Below are 13,926 nucleotides of genomic sequence, written 5' to 3'. Positions count from 1 at the left end.
GACACAAAATAGTTTTCTTGCCCTCGCTTTGAGGCCTTTTTCGCATTCCGCTATAGCATCGCTCGCACTCACGAACAAGAATAACTCGTAGCAAAGAAAAAAATAAATGAACTAAAAGAAATTGATAAACGTCTGTAGACAGACTAGGCGGATAAGGGTCTGACAAAACAATAAATTCCTTGCGCTATTTAACTTGAAGGTTGAAGGTGCACATTAATTCAATTACATTTTGCATGCAGTGTTACCATTTCCTGCTTTTGAAAAGCTGGAGAAGCAGCATGATGGACAGTCGTTTTAGGATCGGTACGTCTATACATTTAGGTGAGATAAAATATATAAGCCAAGATGACCAAACGAGACTCTGGCAGGTTTTAGAGCTTTCTTTCATTCTATGAGAATCTTGTGAGCAGATGTTAAAATGTACACCAAATTGCGGTACATGAAAGTGATCGTCTAATGACCTAAATGTTTAGGGTACATAACTCGCTTTTTGATGGGTTTGGCACCAGTTACACATTTGGCAAGATCAAAGAAACAGAAATTATGTACAAGATTGCAAACGCTTTTCTCGCTTTGTCCTTTTTCATTTTATTGAAATGAGCGAATAACGAAAAGAAACTTAAAAATATAACCTTGGAAGCACGCACACAGAATATGACACAGAAAGCGTTCACACATAAAAAACAGTTAGTTAAAAAGACAAGCTGCACCCCATGAAAACTGATGGAGTTTGGATACACCAAGGCAGTTGTCTTGGAAACCAAATTTTATTTGGGTTCACAGTGATTGCTTAAGACAGCTTTTAAATTTTTCGACGGCCACTCATGTCCCAGTAGCAACTGCCAAACAACTTCCAAATGTTATGGCATTTCTTGGCGTGAGACGCTGTAATGGACACCATTGCGTGGCTTGAAACTGATATAATCAATTGTGAAGGTTAAAGGTGCAAGCTTTTCAATGAATTTGACGCCGAAGGCTCTTGGCAGGATCAACATACCGAGTTTAACCAAATAAACAGTCATGCACGAAACGGATAACTGACTGACGGCTACCGACTATTAATCTGTAACGTTCTACCTACTATCTAAAAAAAAGCAGGGAAGAACAGCTGCCAATTTAATTTGTCGCTCCCCTAGCGCAAAGATTAGCCCTCCTTTAGGCTGGTCACTCAATCAGGCTATTCAGGTTGTTTGTGTGAGAAAATCTATGTTCGATAGTTCAGTCCTAGTAATTAACAGACTTTCACTCCCAAAAGTCTTAACAAATTTGAAGTGGCTTCCCCCCTTACCAGTCGCTTATGCCCGATTTAAGAATCAGTGTTATTCAGCTACGCTCTTCAGGACCTTCAGGCTATTCATTCAATTACTACTGACTTATCTATCAACGTTGGTGTGAGAAAATCTATGTTGGATAGTTCAGCCTCAGTAACATGTTTAGCTTTTCACAATTTCCAAGACATCTTGTCAAGCATGTAGTTTTTGAAGTAGCTTCCGCCCCCACCAGTAGCACGCTAATTCAGTGGTATATTTTCAGTTACACTCATTACGTTACGCTAAAATCAAGCCAAGATTTCGCAGTGATGGAATCATGCCATGAACTGTGAAAAAGAATGATCTTTGTGCCCAAGTTTCTTCGCCAGCCAAAGATGTTGATTGCACTGCACTTTATGAATCGATGAGGAACAGAACATAACGAAACAAGATTGGGGGAAATGGGTTGCCACAATTATCACCAAAAACTATTTGTGAGTTTTGTCTGTCCTCTAGCTGAGACGCCCGGCTACCTAATGTAGAATACAGAAGCCGCATCGGTTGTAGACAATACGTTCTTAAAACTCCCGAAAGCTTATGGTTGTGAAAAATGGTTCTTGTAACCATTCAAAAGCGATCGATAACGCCCACAGCAGCTTCCTTCGTTTCGAAGGTCTGTTTAGAGAGATGCGAAAATACACGATATCACAAGAATGGTAGACAAAAGAGCTAACAATCGGTGTTGCCCCTATCGGAAAACTTCTTGAGACAACAAACACGTTTGGATCGTGCAAACGGTTCCTAAATCTCGACAAACCGCGCCGCTTTCGGAGTAATTAAATTCTACACTAAAACTCTATTAAGATTACCCTTAACGATAAAAAACAGAAAAAAAACCTGCATTTACAGATGACAAGAAAAGGAAAATAGCAGTACGCTTGGAATACGCTTGGAAATAGCGGTATTCAGTTAAAAAAGACTTCGATTGCGTGGAGGAATTCGAGAGGCGTAAAAATGGTCATTGACCTCAACTAAAGAATGGTCTGTTGTTTCTCGTCTTCTAGACGTTTCTCAGATCACAACGTTGACAAAGAAAGCCGCAGTTAAACAGGAACAAGTTGTCAAGAATTGAATTGACATTTAGTCAGTATGTTTTTATTCTGTTGCGTGGCTCTCACTGCCAACATGACGGAAAAAAGGAAGCAAAGCCGCATCAGACTTAGCCCTATGGACAAATACTAAGAACACTGCGCTTCCTGCCTTCCCACACCGCACTTCTCACCAATTTTTTCGATCGCTGTTTTTCACGTTACGCCCCAAATAATTGAACGCCTGGAAGAGGCTACAGGAACGAGTCTGACGAAAGTTTATCGATACTCATCACCATACAGATGTTGTTTTTCGATAAAAATGGTCTTGAAAAATCTCCATTAATGCTTGGAAAGAGAGTTTCAGTATTTATCAGACATGAAATGGATCGAGTACTCGAGTACTAGATGGCGGGAGTTTACAAATTTGAAAGCACATTCTATTCTTGAAGCGTAAGCTACTGAAATTAACTTGAGAAATAAATGTTGATGATCAAATGTTTAGAAATCATCGACTTCATCAGATTGTGTTTCTTATTCCGCGACTGTGTAACAAAATTATACTTGATTAACACTCGGTATGAATCGAGGTGCATAGGTTCGCCGTAGTTTTCCGCACATACCGAAGAATTTAATAAGACTATTAGATTTATAAATTGGTCCGTCTTCATGTAGAGTTCTCTCGGCTCGTGATCGCCAAATTAACAAAGAAGCCGCTAGATTAGTTTACATTACATATCACGCTAGATCTCTCGGCTACTACTTCGACTAACTTAGAAGAGGTTTTGAGGTCGACAGATAGGTTGTAAAGCTTACAACAGTTTCTTCATTGCCTAGAAGAGTCGTGCTTACGAGCCAACACAAATAGGGTGATATCACAGAAACCTGGATAACTGTAGCGTGAATTTCAGCCCGATCCTCGAGTGGAGAGTGTGAAAATCAGACTGGATATAACAGCTAACGGTACCTTTAAGCCACATCTATAGTGTTGTCGTTATGTTATTTATCGCAAAAAGGCGCACATACTCAATTTAACCCTTAATGTTTGAAAATACAGAGAAACTAACCTTCAATCACAGAAGTCTAACAACACCAGACAGCAATTTAGTATGACAGAGAAACTGTTTAGAGTGTGTTCTCGTGGAAGGCGAAATATGCAAGGCCTTGAGCCGACGGGTGTATATATATGAGCTGATGACGTTAGCACAGAGAATTGTCTTGGCAACTAAGTGTTATGAAATGTTTTCTTAGTTACGTAGTAAGCCGCAAATAATCAGGTCAAGCAGAAACGAACCTTTTTGTTCGTGGGGCGTGGCTCTTGTAAGTACACTTTCGGTTTTGTGATGTCTTCCCTGCTAGCAGAGGCTCCTTTCCTGGTGTTCGCTGACGGGGACCAGGAAAAGAGCCTCTGCTAGCAGCGAATGTGATGTCCTCCTGGTTTCGTACAAAACATCAACTAAAGAACTTTATGGAACTCCGTTCATATCACAACAGTACAAAACAAACGGAAACAACAAAGATCGTTAGAACTGGCCAAAAGAAAGTTGAGCGCAGATAATTTTGTTAAATAATCGTGTCGGTGAATTAAAACCAAAACGGACAATCAACTTTCAAGTTGATCGTCTTGGTTTTACGTAATTACTGTAACGTGGTTTCATTATGATAAGAAGCATTGGTGACGGTAGTGATGTATGAACATTGAGTGTAGAAGGTCATGTGTTTTCATACCCACTCTGATTACAACCAAGAAAGGATGAAGGCTAAAAAGCTAAAAATAGACAAATGAAAAATCATCTCGCGTGATCATCCCCGGATCTGAGACCCAAGGGCGGCTGGTGGGTATATGAGAGGATGTTTTGAGTCTATTCAAGCACTAATAATTGCGATTTGCTATTCTTTTGAAATCTTCCTGGAAGGAACTAAGTTTTCCCTATAAGAGCAGTTTGATACATCAAGAGACTGGGTGCATCTCAGATTAGAATAGAAGAGAATCGTGTTTAAGGGAGAGTAATTAAGGATTTATATTACGGAATATATTTGAAAATTCTCTCAAAATTGAACAGCCGCCTCCTATTATTATTCGCACTGGTCCAAGACATTTCAACGAATGAGTCAAAACCGAAAACATGGCAGCGACGCTGGGTGCAAAGATCTTGAAAATACATAGGAGGAACTGAAGATAAATAATAGTGTAATGTCGCTTTCGATGACTTATACAGTCTAGTCGTTTAGTTATCATTTCCATTCGTTTAACTTTGCACTGAGTGGTTCTATAACTTTCGATACAGACAACCATACAAACGCACATGCTCTACCAAACTAACCCCTGCAATAAGACAAGCTCATCGTTTATGTTTAAATTAAATATGTCCCTAAAAACTTTTGGTTATTAGAGTGTATGGACTTAAGTTTTACATTTTACCATATTCGGACTGTCATATTGTTCTTTCATAAAGTTATCAAGATAAACTTCCTTTAGTGACTAGCACCCTTGAGTGCATCCTTAAAATATTCTTAACATTTAGGTTTATCTCCTACTCAGCATTCTTATTAAAGCAAAGGTTCTTGCAAAAAGGAAAGTGTTCATTTACATGTAGCAAGCAGACGTGCCAGGCACTAATTTCCGCCTTTTCATAGGTTTCCTCGTTTTTAATGATCTGAATTCTCAGCAGAATAAACCAGTAATACTCAAACAGAAGTGCTGTTTGTCACATGGAAAATTTTCCTTGTTTCCGTAAAAAAAGAGTTCCTCTTTGAGTCCTTCTAATTATTAATTACGAGATTTTTGTTGACGTGTTTTCGCTCCAAATTTTCCTTTTCCATTCGGTCACCATATGAATCTCGCGGAAGGTTACGTCTCGGATGCAGTTGTTGGAGGAGAATTTACCAGCAGAACAATCGAAGCGTATGGATCCATGAGGTTTTATTCAGTTATGAATATCCGGTCTTGTATTGTGACGCACTCGTGCTAAATTGGCTCTTATGTCTTCATGCTGCTTCCAAAACACTGGATAAACTTACAAAGCAACCAAGAATCGCTATCTACCACAGCGGGCTTTATTTTTCTCTGCAGATTTTGGCTTCAGTATCCCACCGGCCGGGTTAATATATTTTTCTGAGCTTGCGATCTTGAACTTGCGAACTCAAGACAAAATGGAAGGCTACTGGAGAGACTATTATCCGCCAAATTAGAATGCGGTCCCACGGCATAAAGTGACAGAAGTGATAGATGGAAATTTTGAAAGGATCATTCGTAAATCACCTCTAAAATAGAAAGGGTTGTAAACGGGTGTCTCGAAAACTGACCTCAGAACTGAAAAACTCAGACCGTCTAAACGAAAACTCAGACTGGGTGTCTCGAAAACTCAAACCTGAAGACATGCAAAATAAACCAAATCTACACTGCGTAATTGCAAGCCGTATTGTTTACAATGTCATGAACGAGCCAAAATGTAATGTGTGGAGCTGGAGAAAGACACAAAATAGTTTTCTTACGCTCGCTTTGAGGCCTCTTTCGCGTTCCGCTATAGCATCGCTCGCACTCACGAAGAAGAATAACTCGTAGCAAAGAAAAAAATAAATGAACTAAAAGAAATTAATAAACGTCTGTAGACAGACTAGACGGATAAAGGTCTGACAAAGCAATAAATTCCTTGCGCTGTTTAACTTGAAGGTTGAAGGTGCACATTTATTCAATTACATTTTGCATGCAGTGTTACCATTTCCCGCTTTTAAAAAGCAGGAGAAGCAGCATGATGGACGGTCGTTTTAGGATCGGTACGTCTATACATTTAGGTGAGATAAAATATATAAGCCAAGATGACCAAACGAGATCCTGGCAGGTTTTAGAGCTTGCTTTCATTCTATGAGAGTCTTGTGAACAGATGTTAAAATGTACACCAAATTGCGGTACATGAAAGTGATCGTCTAGTGACCTAAATGTTTCGGGTACATAACTCGCTTTTTGATGGGTTTGGCACCAGTTACACATTTGGCAAGATCAAAGAAACAGAAATGATGTACAAGACTGCAAAAGCTTTTCTCGCTTTGTTCTTTTCCATTTTCTTGAATTGAGTGAAGAACGAAAAGAAACTTACAAATATAACCGTGCAAACGCGCGCACAGAATCTAACACAGAAAGAGCAGTTAGTTAATAAGGCGAGCTGCACAGCATGAAAACTGAGGGAGTTTGGATACACAAAGGCAGTTGTCTTGAAAACCAATTTTATTTTGGACGGCTAAGACAGCTTTTAAATTGTTCGACGGCCACCCATGTCTCAGTAGCAACTGACAAACAACTTGTAAATGTTATGGCATTTCCTGGCGTGAGACGTTGTAATGGACACCATTGCGTGGCTTGAAACTGATTTAATCAATTGCGTTTTAATGGATTTGACGCTAGGATCAACATACCGAGTTTACCCAAATAAAAAGTCATGCGCGAAACGGTTTAGCAATAATACGGCTACCAACTATTAATCTTCAGCATTCTACCAACTACTGAAAACAGAGAGGAAGAACAACTGCCAATTTAATTTGTCGCTCCCTCAGCGCAAACATTAGCCCTCCTTTAGCTTGGTAACTCAATCTCTCCTGTCGAAAGAAGACCTGCGCGCAGGCTATTCAGGGGTTCAGTTAATTTAGTTTTTTTTTGCATCAGTTACTGCTCATCTATTAAGGTTGGTGTCAGAAAATCTATGTTCGATAGTTCAGCCTCAGGAATGAACAGACTTTCATTTTACATTGTGATTTATATGTTTAGCTTTTTCACAGTTTCCCAAACGTCTTATCAAATTTGAAGTGGCTCGCAAGGCTATTCATGCAGTTACTACTGACTCATCTATCAATGCTGGTGTGCCGGAGAAAATCTAAGTTGAGCTCAGCCTCAGTGACATGTTTAGCTTTTCACGTTTTCCAAGATGATCTTTGTACTATAGGATCTTCGCCAGCCAAAGATGTTCTTGATTGCACTGACCGTGATGAATCGATTGAAAAAAAAAAAAAACATGACAGGCCAAGATTGGTGGTAAAGAAGAAATTGGTTAGCTAGACAATTAAGACGCTCAGCTACTGACTGTAGAACAATAGAGAAGCCGCATCGCTTCTGAAGAAGACATTCTTAAAACTCCTTAAAGCTTATAGTTTTGAAAAACGGTTCTTGTAAGCATTCAAAAGCGATCGATAAGGCCCACAGCAGCTTCCTTCGTTTCGAAGTTGTGTTTAGAGAGATGCGAAAACACACGATATCACAAGAATGTACACAAAAGAGCTAACGACTGGTGTTGCCCCTATAGGAAAACTCCTTGAGACAACAAACACGTTTGATCGTAAAAACGGTTCCCAAATCTCGACAAACCGCGCCGCTTTCCGCGAAGTAATAAAATTCTACAATAACACTGTATCAAGATTACCCTTAACGATAAAAAACACAGAAAAAAAAAAACAAACTTGCATTCACCGATGTCAAGAAAAGGAAAATAGCGGCAATAAACTAGGGAATGCCGGCATTCAGTGAAAAAAAGACTTCGGGTGCGTGGAGGAATTCAAGGGGCGTGAAAAGGGTCGTTGACCTGAACTAAAGAATGATCTGTTGTTTCTTGTCTTCTAGACGTTTCTCAGCCGGATCAGAACGTTCACAAAGAAAACCGCAATTAAACAGGAACAAGTTGTCAAGAATTGAATTGACATTTAGTCAGTGTGTTTTTTTTTTCTTGTGCATGGCTCTCACTCTACCAACATCACGGAAAAAACGAAGCAAAGCTATACAGGCCCTTTTTCAAGGACTTCAAGCGTAAGCTACTGAAAGAAACTCAAGAAATAAATGTTGATAATCCAGTGTTTAACATCATCGACTTCATCAGATTGTGTTTCTTATTTCTCGACTGTGTAACAGAAAATCATACATGATTATAACACTCGGTATAACTGATCGACCCACATAGGCTCGCCCTAGTTTTCCGCACATACCGAAGAATTGAATATTAGATTTATCAACTAGTCTGTCTTCATGTACAGTGGGTTTTCTCGGCTCCTGGTCGCCAAATTAATAAAAAACCGGTTGATTATATATCTGACGTAAGATCTTTCGGCTACTACTAATGTTGCTTAACTCCAGCTAAAGGATAAAAGGGTTTTGAGAGTGACAGATGGGTTCGGTTGTAATTGAACGTATTCAGACGCTAGCCTCAATTCAGCTGCTTGTTTATGAGCCAGCCCAAGTAAGGTTATAAAAATCACAGTAATCTGGATAACTGTAGCGTGATTTTTAGCCCTCTGCTCGAGTGGGGAGTGTGAAATTCAGTCTGGATAAAAAGCTAAAAGTACCTGAGAACCACAACCAGTGTTGTCGTTATGTTATTCATCACAAAAAAGGAGCACTGACATACTAAGGTTAAACCTCCGCGTCTAAAATATAAAGTAGAAATGCAAAGAAACTAACCTTCAATCACAAAAGTCTAGGAACAGCAAACAGCAATACACCGGGTAGTAAAGTATGACAGAGAAACTGACTCGAGTGGCGATTCTCTTGGAAACTGAAATATGCAGGGACATTAATAATTAGTCAGTACGTTTTTTTTTGTCTGTGCGTGTGTCACAAAAATACATTCCCGCGCCGCACTTCTCATTTTTCGCTCGCAGTTTTTCGCGTTACGCCGAACGCCTAGAATAGGCTACAGGAACGAGTCCGGCGAAAGTTCAGCGATATTCATCACCATACAGATGTCGCTTTGCGAAAGACATGGTCTTGAAAAAAATCTATATCATTGCTTGGAAAGACTGAATTTCAATATTTATCAGACATGAAAATTACTGGATCGAGTGCTTGTACCATACAAGCAGAGTCTCCTTCGATCTAGCTAGAAAAATAGGAAGATCGAAGGAGACTCTAGTACTTGAGGACTAGATAACCCGAGTTTACAAATTTGAAAACACATGCCTTTCTTCAAGCGTTAAGCTACTGAAACTCGCGAAATAAATGTTGATAATCGAATGTTTTCACATCATTGACTTCATCAGATTGTGTTTCTTTTCTACAAGCCAAGATTTCGCGACTGTGTAACAGAAAATTATACATAATTAACACTCGGTGTAAGTGATCGACCCACATAGGCTCGCCGTAGTTTTCCGCACATACCGAAGATTTTAATAAGACTATTAGATTTATGAATTGGTCTGTCTTCAAGTACAGGTTTCTTGGCTCCTGATCGCCAAATTAATTAAAAAAAGCCGTTTGATTTTATATCTGACGTAAGATCTTTCGGCTACAACTAATGTTGCTTAACTCCAGCTAAGGGATAAAAGGGTTTTGAGAGCGACAGATGGGTTTGTATTTGAAACTCAGTTCCTAGATATAGAGTTATTCAGAAGCGAGTTTCAATTCAGCTTACAACAGTTCCTTCGCTTCCTAGAAGAGTCTTGTTTATGAGCCAACACAAATAAGGTGATATCACAGTAATTTGGATAATTGTAGCGTGATTTCAGTTGAGCCCTCTGCTCGAGTGGGGAGTGTGAAATTCAGTCTGGATAAAAAAGCTAACAGTGCCTGAGAGCCGCAACTAGTGTTGTCGTTATGTTATTAATCGCAAAAAGGCGCACATACTCAGGTAAACTCTACGTCTAAAAATATAAAGTAAAAATACAAAGAAACTAACCTTCAATCACAGAAGTCGAAGAACAGCAGACAGCAATACACCGGGTAGTTTAGTAGGACAGAGAACCTGATAAGAGTGTGTTCTCGTGGAAACTGAGGTATGCAGGGACTTGAGCCGACGGGTGTATGTATAAAGGCTGACGACGTTAGCTCTGAGAATTCTCTTGGCAACTAGGTAGGGGTATTGCCCGGGGGGTACGCTGTGAACCTTCGGGTAGGGGGTGCTGCTAGGACACTGATCCTTTACTAGACCAAGATCAGCTTGATTCTGAAACCCTATTCTAGACTAGGCACCAAAAACCCCCACACTATCCCAGAGTATAGCCATTTACCTAGCAGAAATTTAATCAGTATCATAGTCCAACATAAGCTAACTAAACCAATATCTTACATAGTTGCCTCCGAGATCCCAGGGTTAAGAACACTGTTCTGGACCAAATTAGTTATACACTGGCCACTTTTCCGGTAAGTTAAACTCAATTCTAGACGAAAACTGTCTGATTTCTATACCCTATCCATCCTATCCCAGACTAAACTGCCCGAAAACCTATACCCTTCACGGCGGCACATACAGTTATAGCTTACATAACGGAGTGCCCCACACCACCCCCCCCCCCCCTTTCGGGAGTGTTGTGAAATGTTTTCTTAGTGTCTGTATACTTTCGGTTTCGTGATGCCCTCCTGATTTGCTGCAAAACATCAACTTAACAACTCCGGTCATCACAAGAATATAAAACAAACAGAGACAACAAAGTTCTTGAGAATTAGCCAAAGTGGAGCTAAGCTCATTTAACTTTGTCAAATGAAAGCACTGCACAACAGGACAATCAACAGTTTTCGTAAATTGCTGTAGCGTGACTTCATTCACAGTAACGATTAAAATCAATCAATCAATCAGTTAATCAAACTTGATTTAGTGAGGGTTTACACTTAATAGTTAATAATAAACCTGTGGATCTCGATTAACAATGTATAAATGATAAGAACCATTGCTATGAGCAGAACAATGGCTGTGCACGTGCGTTGTAATTCTTGGTACATTTCTCTGCCGTCCTCTGCAAAACAACAACGTGAAATAACCACTTTCTGCGTTGTCTTGAGAAAGCGAACCACGACGGCTAATATTTTACATTTTTATTTTGAATTTATCGGTGTGTCCCAGATTCAGTTTGGTGAGAGCCTTGACAATAACAAAGAAAGTAAGTAAACGATTTTAGAATGTCGCGAGATTCGTAGTCTGCGTAGCAGCCGTTTTCTATCCTTTTCCGGGCGGAGAGGTCGAACAAGTTAGCGAGCAAGCGGGCGAGCGAAGGAACGCGCTTATTTTTCGCACTCACTCGCAGTTTCTTTCCCTTCGTGTGCTTTTTTGGAAACGCCTGCTTCGCAGGCTACGAGATTCATTGGATAAACAATATAAAATTATTTTTTAACTTAGAAAATATTATTTTCCAAGTTGTGGTGGTGGCATGATTTCACTCCATCACTCGTTCACTCCTCCCCGTTAGACATTTGGAAACCCGAGCGGGGAGGGGGCGAGGGGGGCACTCCCACATGAAAAGGTTAGGGATTCTCGTTGGAAAATTTGAATTTAATTCCTAAAGGAGACTAATGTGGGCGTTGCTTGAGCTTCATTAGACCCCTAAAAGATACCACTTAAAACAGAATATGTTCGATTACTAGCCACTGCTCAAGAAAGGATCCTGCGCGCACTTGTACACCCGACTCATGTAATCCAGAGACCAGCGGATATCAAACCTAAGAACAGAAAGGAAATGAGAGCGTGTCTTTCATTATTACTTCTTCGAGTGCACCCTAAAGGATACTTTGACAGCTAAAAATGGTGACGTTTCGTCATCAATAACCTTAAGTAAAACCAGAATCCTTGATTTGTACCGAGACGACGAGCATGCCGAGCTTTTCATATAGTAGTCCCCGCCGGGTTTGGAACATCCGCCGTCTAAGACGCCTAAGGTCGTTTTACAGTCGATTGCAACGTGTCAAGTTAGTTATTTTCGAGAGGTAGAAAGTATGACGATTTTTTCGTTGTAAGGAAAATACTTATGGTTCCTCGTTAGCGATTTGATTTAGAAAAAGTTTTCGTGGTTTTTCTTCACAAACCTACGTGATATTGCCGCAATTGTGAGTTCGAAAGCAATCGTTATAAGCGAATGATTAAAAGCTCCAGACGATTTTTTAAACGCAAGAAACGGAAAGACAAACGCCAACTTTCGGTAGATGATTTCTTTACAGAAAAATAAAAAAACCTTAAAGAAGAAAAGGAAAAAGAATATTGAGTCAGCTCTAGGATTCGAATTGTCATAATCTTATATGACATGCTAGACCAGCGCTTATAACACTCAGGGGCACCCAAGGGATCGTTTCGGTAAATTATCTGTTCGGAAGGCTTTTAATCCCCTCTGATTTTCTTGATTGTTAAAAATGTCGTTTTGGGTACCGAAAAAAGGTCAGCTATCATTTTCTGAAAGGCGATAAGATCTAAGGTTTTCGGGTAAATGGACAAAAATGCCCTAATAAATTCGAGAATACTCAAGTTCCCCTAGAATAACCGAACAGATAATTCTTTTTAAGCGTAACCTAAAATTAACCTACAGAACTTAAAAAGTACCCCAGATAGCCTAAAACAACGCTTAAAAGCATTCGAGAGAAAACGGTCGTTGGATGCCCCTGAACACTGTGCTACTTGTTCATCAAAGCACCTCAAGTAAGCAAATTTAAGCATCTAAAGTAAGCAAAGCACCTCAAGTAAGCATAGCACCTGAAATAAGCAAAGCATCTTAAGTAAGCAAAGCATCTCAAGGAAGCAAAGCAGCTGAAATTAGCAAAGCATTTCACGCCAGCGAAAGGAGATTATATGTTGGCTTGACATGAAGTACATAGTGAGAATACTTGGACAAATGAATGGCATTCTCACATGAAGCATATACCCAAGTGAGTTCCGGTGTTGGGTCGAGCTTGTTCAGGTGGAGGTGACAGGATTTACTTACAAACTGGATTGTTTTGATGGCAGTGTTTCTCATTCGTGGATCTAATAAGAAGTGGTGTCATTTAACGGACTCAATGAAGTTTCGAGGTGACTTACAGCTCGATGTACTAATTTCGAATGACTACGTTTGGACACAAACTCGCAATGGACTCGCATTATTTATGGAAAGAGAGTTAACTTCAGTCCTTATGTTAGGGCTACAAGCGAATGTAAGTACTTGAACTCAACACTGTAAAGGACACAAAATTTCAATGTACAATATAGTACTTTAAAGCTAACTGAAATGGATCATCTTGTCTCATATATCACTTGGCAGAAATCCATGCTATTAATAAACTTGATTTGCGATCTGTGTATCCTAACATTGTGCTCCAACTTCAGCCTGTTGAATTTTATTCTTAAATTTTGGTGTTATCATACTGAACGTTTTGGTATATACCCTACTGCTGTAACAGCATCATTGCACTGATAACTCAGCAAAAACTGCATAATCTGCATATCTAAAAGACTGTTACCTAAATCAGTAAATATTTCAGTGGATCTGGTGCAAAAAGGAACTACGTTCCCAATAAAAGCACTGTTTATCTTGGTTCCAATCTTCACTTTTTGGTCAAATTTTTGAACTAAAATATTAATAAATTATTATTTAAAACAAAGGATTTTCTCGAATTTTACCAAAGAATGAAATCCATGGTTGCATCTAACAATCTTAAGCCAACTGAGAGCTGGCTATAAGCAAGCATTGGACATTACTTCTAGTCTATACATCACTTTTGACCAGACAAAATGATCTTGCCGTTTTTGACTGCAACACTAGGAAGACGTGTACAAATGCATGTGATGTAAACCCTGTAGGCAGGCCTGAGTAACAAATTATAGTTTCTTAACATTGACCTGTTTCATTTTGTAAATGTCACAACACACTCCTGAAAG

General features: G+C 39.5%; 1 pseudogene across 1 annotated transcript in view; it reads left to right on the top strand.

The window, feature by feature from the left end:
- LOC145493199 (ferroptosis suppressor protein 1-like) overlaps positions 1–13,926 on the top strand; it is a 54,570-nt pseudogene that overhangs the window by 27,971 nt on the left and 12,673 nt on the right. The window contains exon 2 of the transcript XR_014050101.1: positions 13,074–13,202. The product of XR_014050101.1 is annotated as a ferroptosis suppressor protein 1-like (transcript). The remainder of the gene's footprint in view (positions 1–13,073; positions 13,203–13,926) is intronic.

This window comes from Orbicella franksi, chromosome 7, assembly GCF_964199315.1.
Source record: "Orbicella franksi chromosome 7, jaOrbFran1.1, whole genome shotgun sequence".
NCBI classification, from domain to species: Eukaryota; Metazoa; Cnidaria; class Anthozoa; order Scleractinia; family Merulinidae; genus Orbicella; species Orbicella franksi.
The sequence above is the reverse complement of the archived record's forward strand: the minus strand, read 5'-3'. Positions and strand labels throughout refer to the sequence as shown.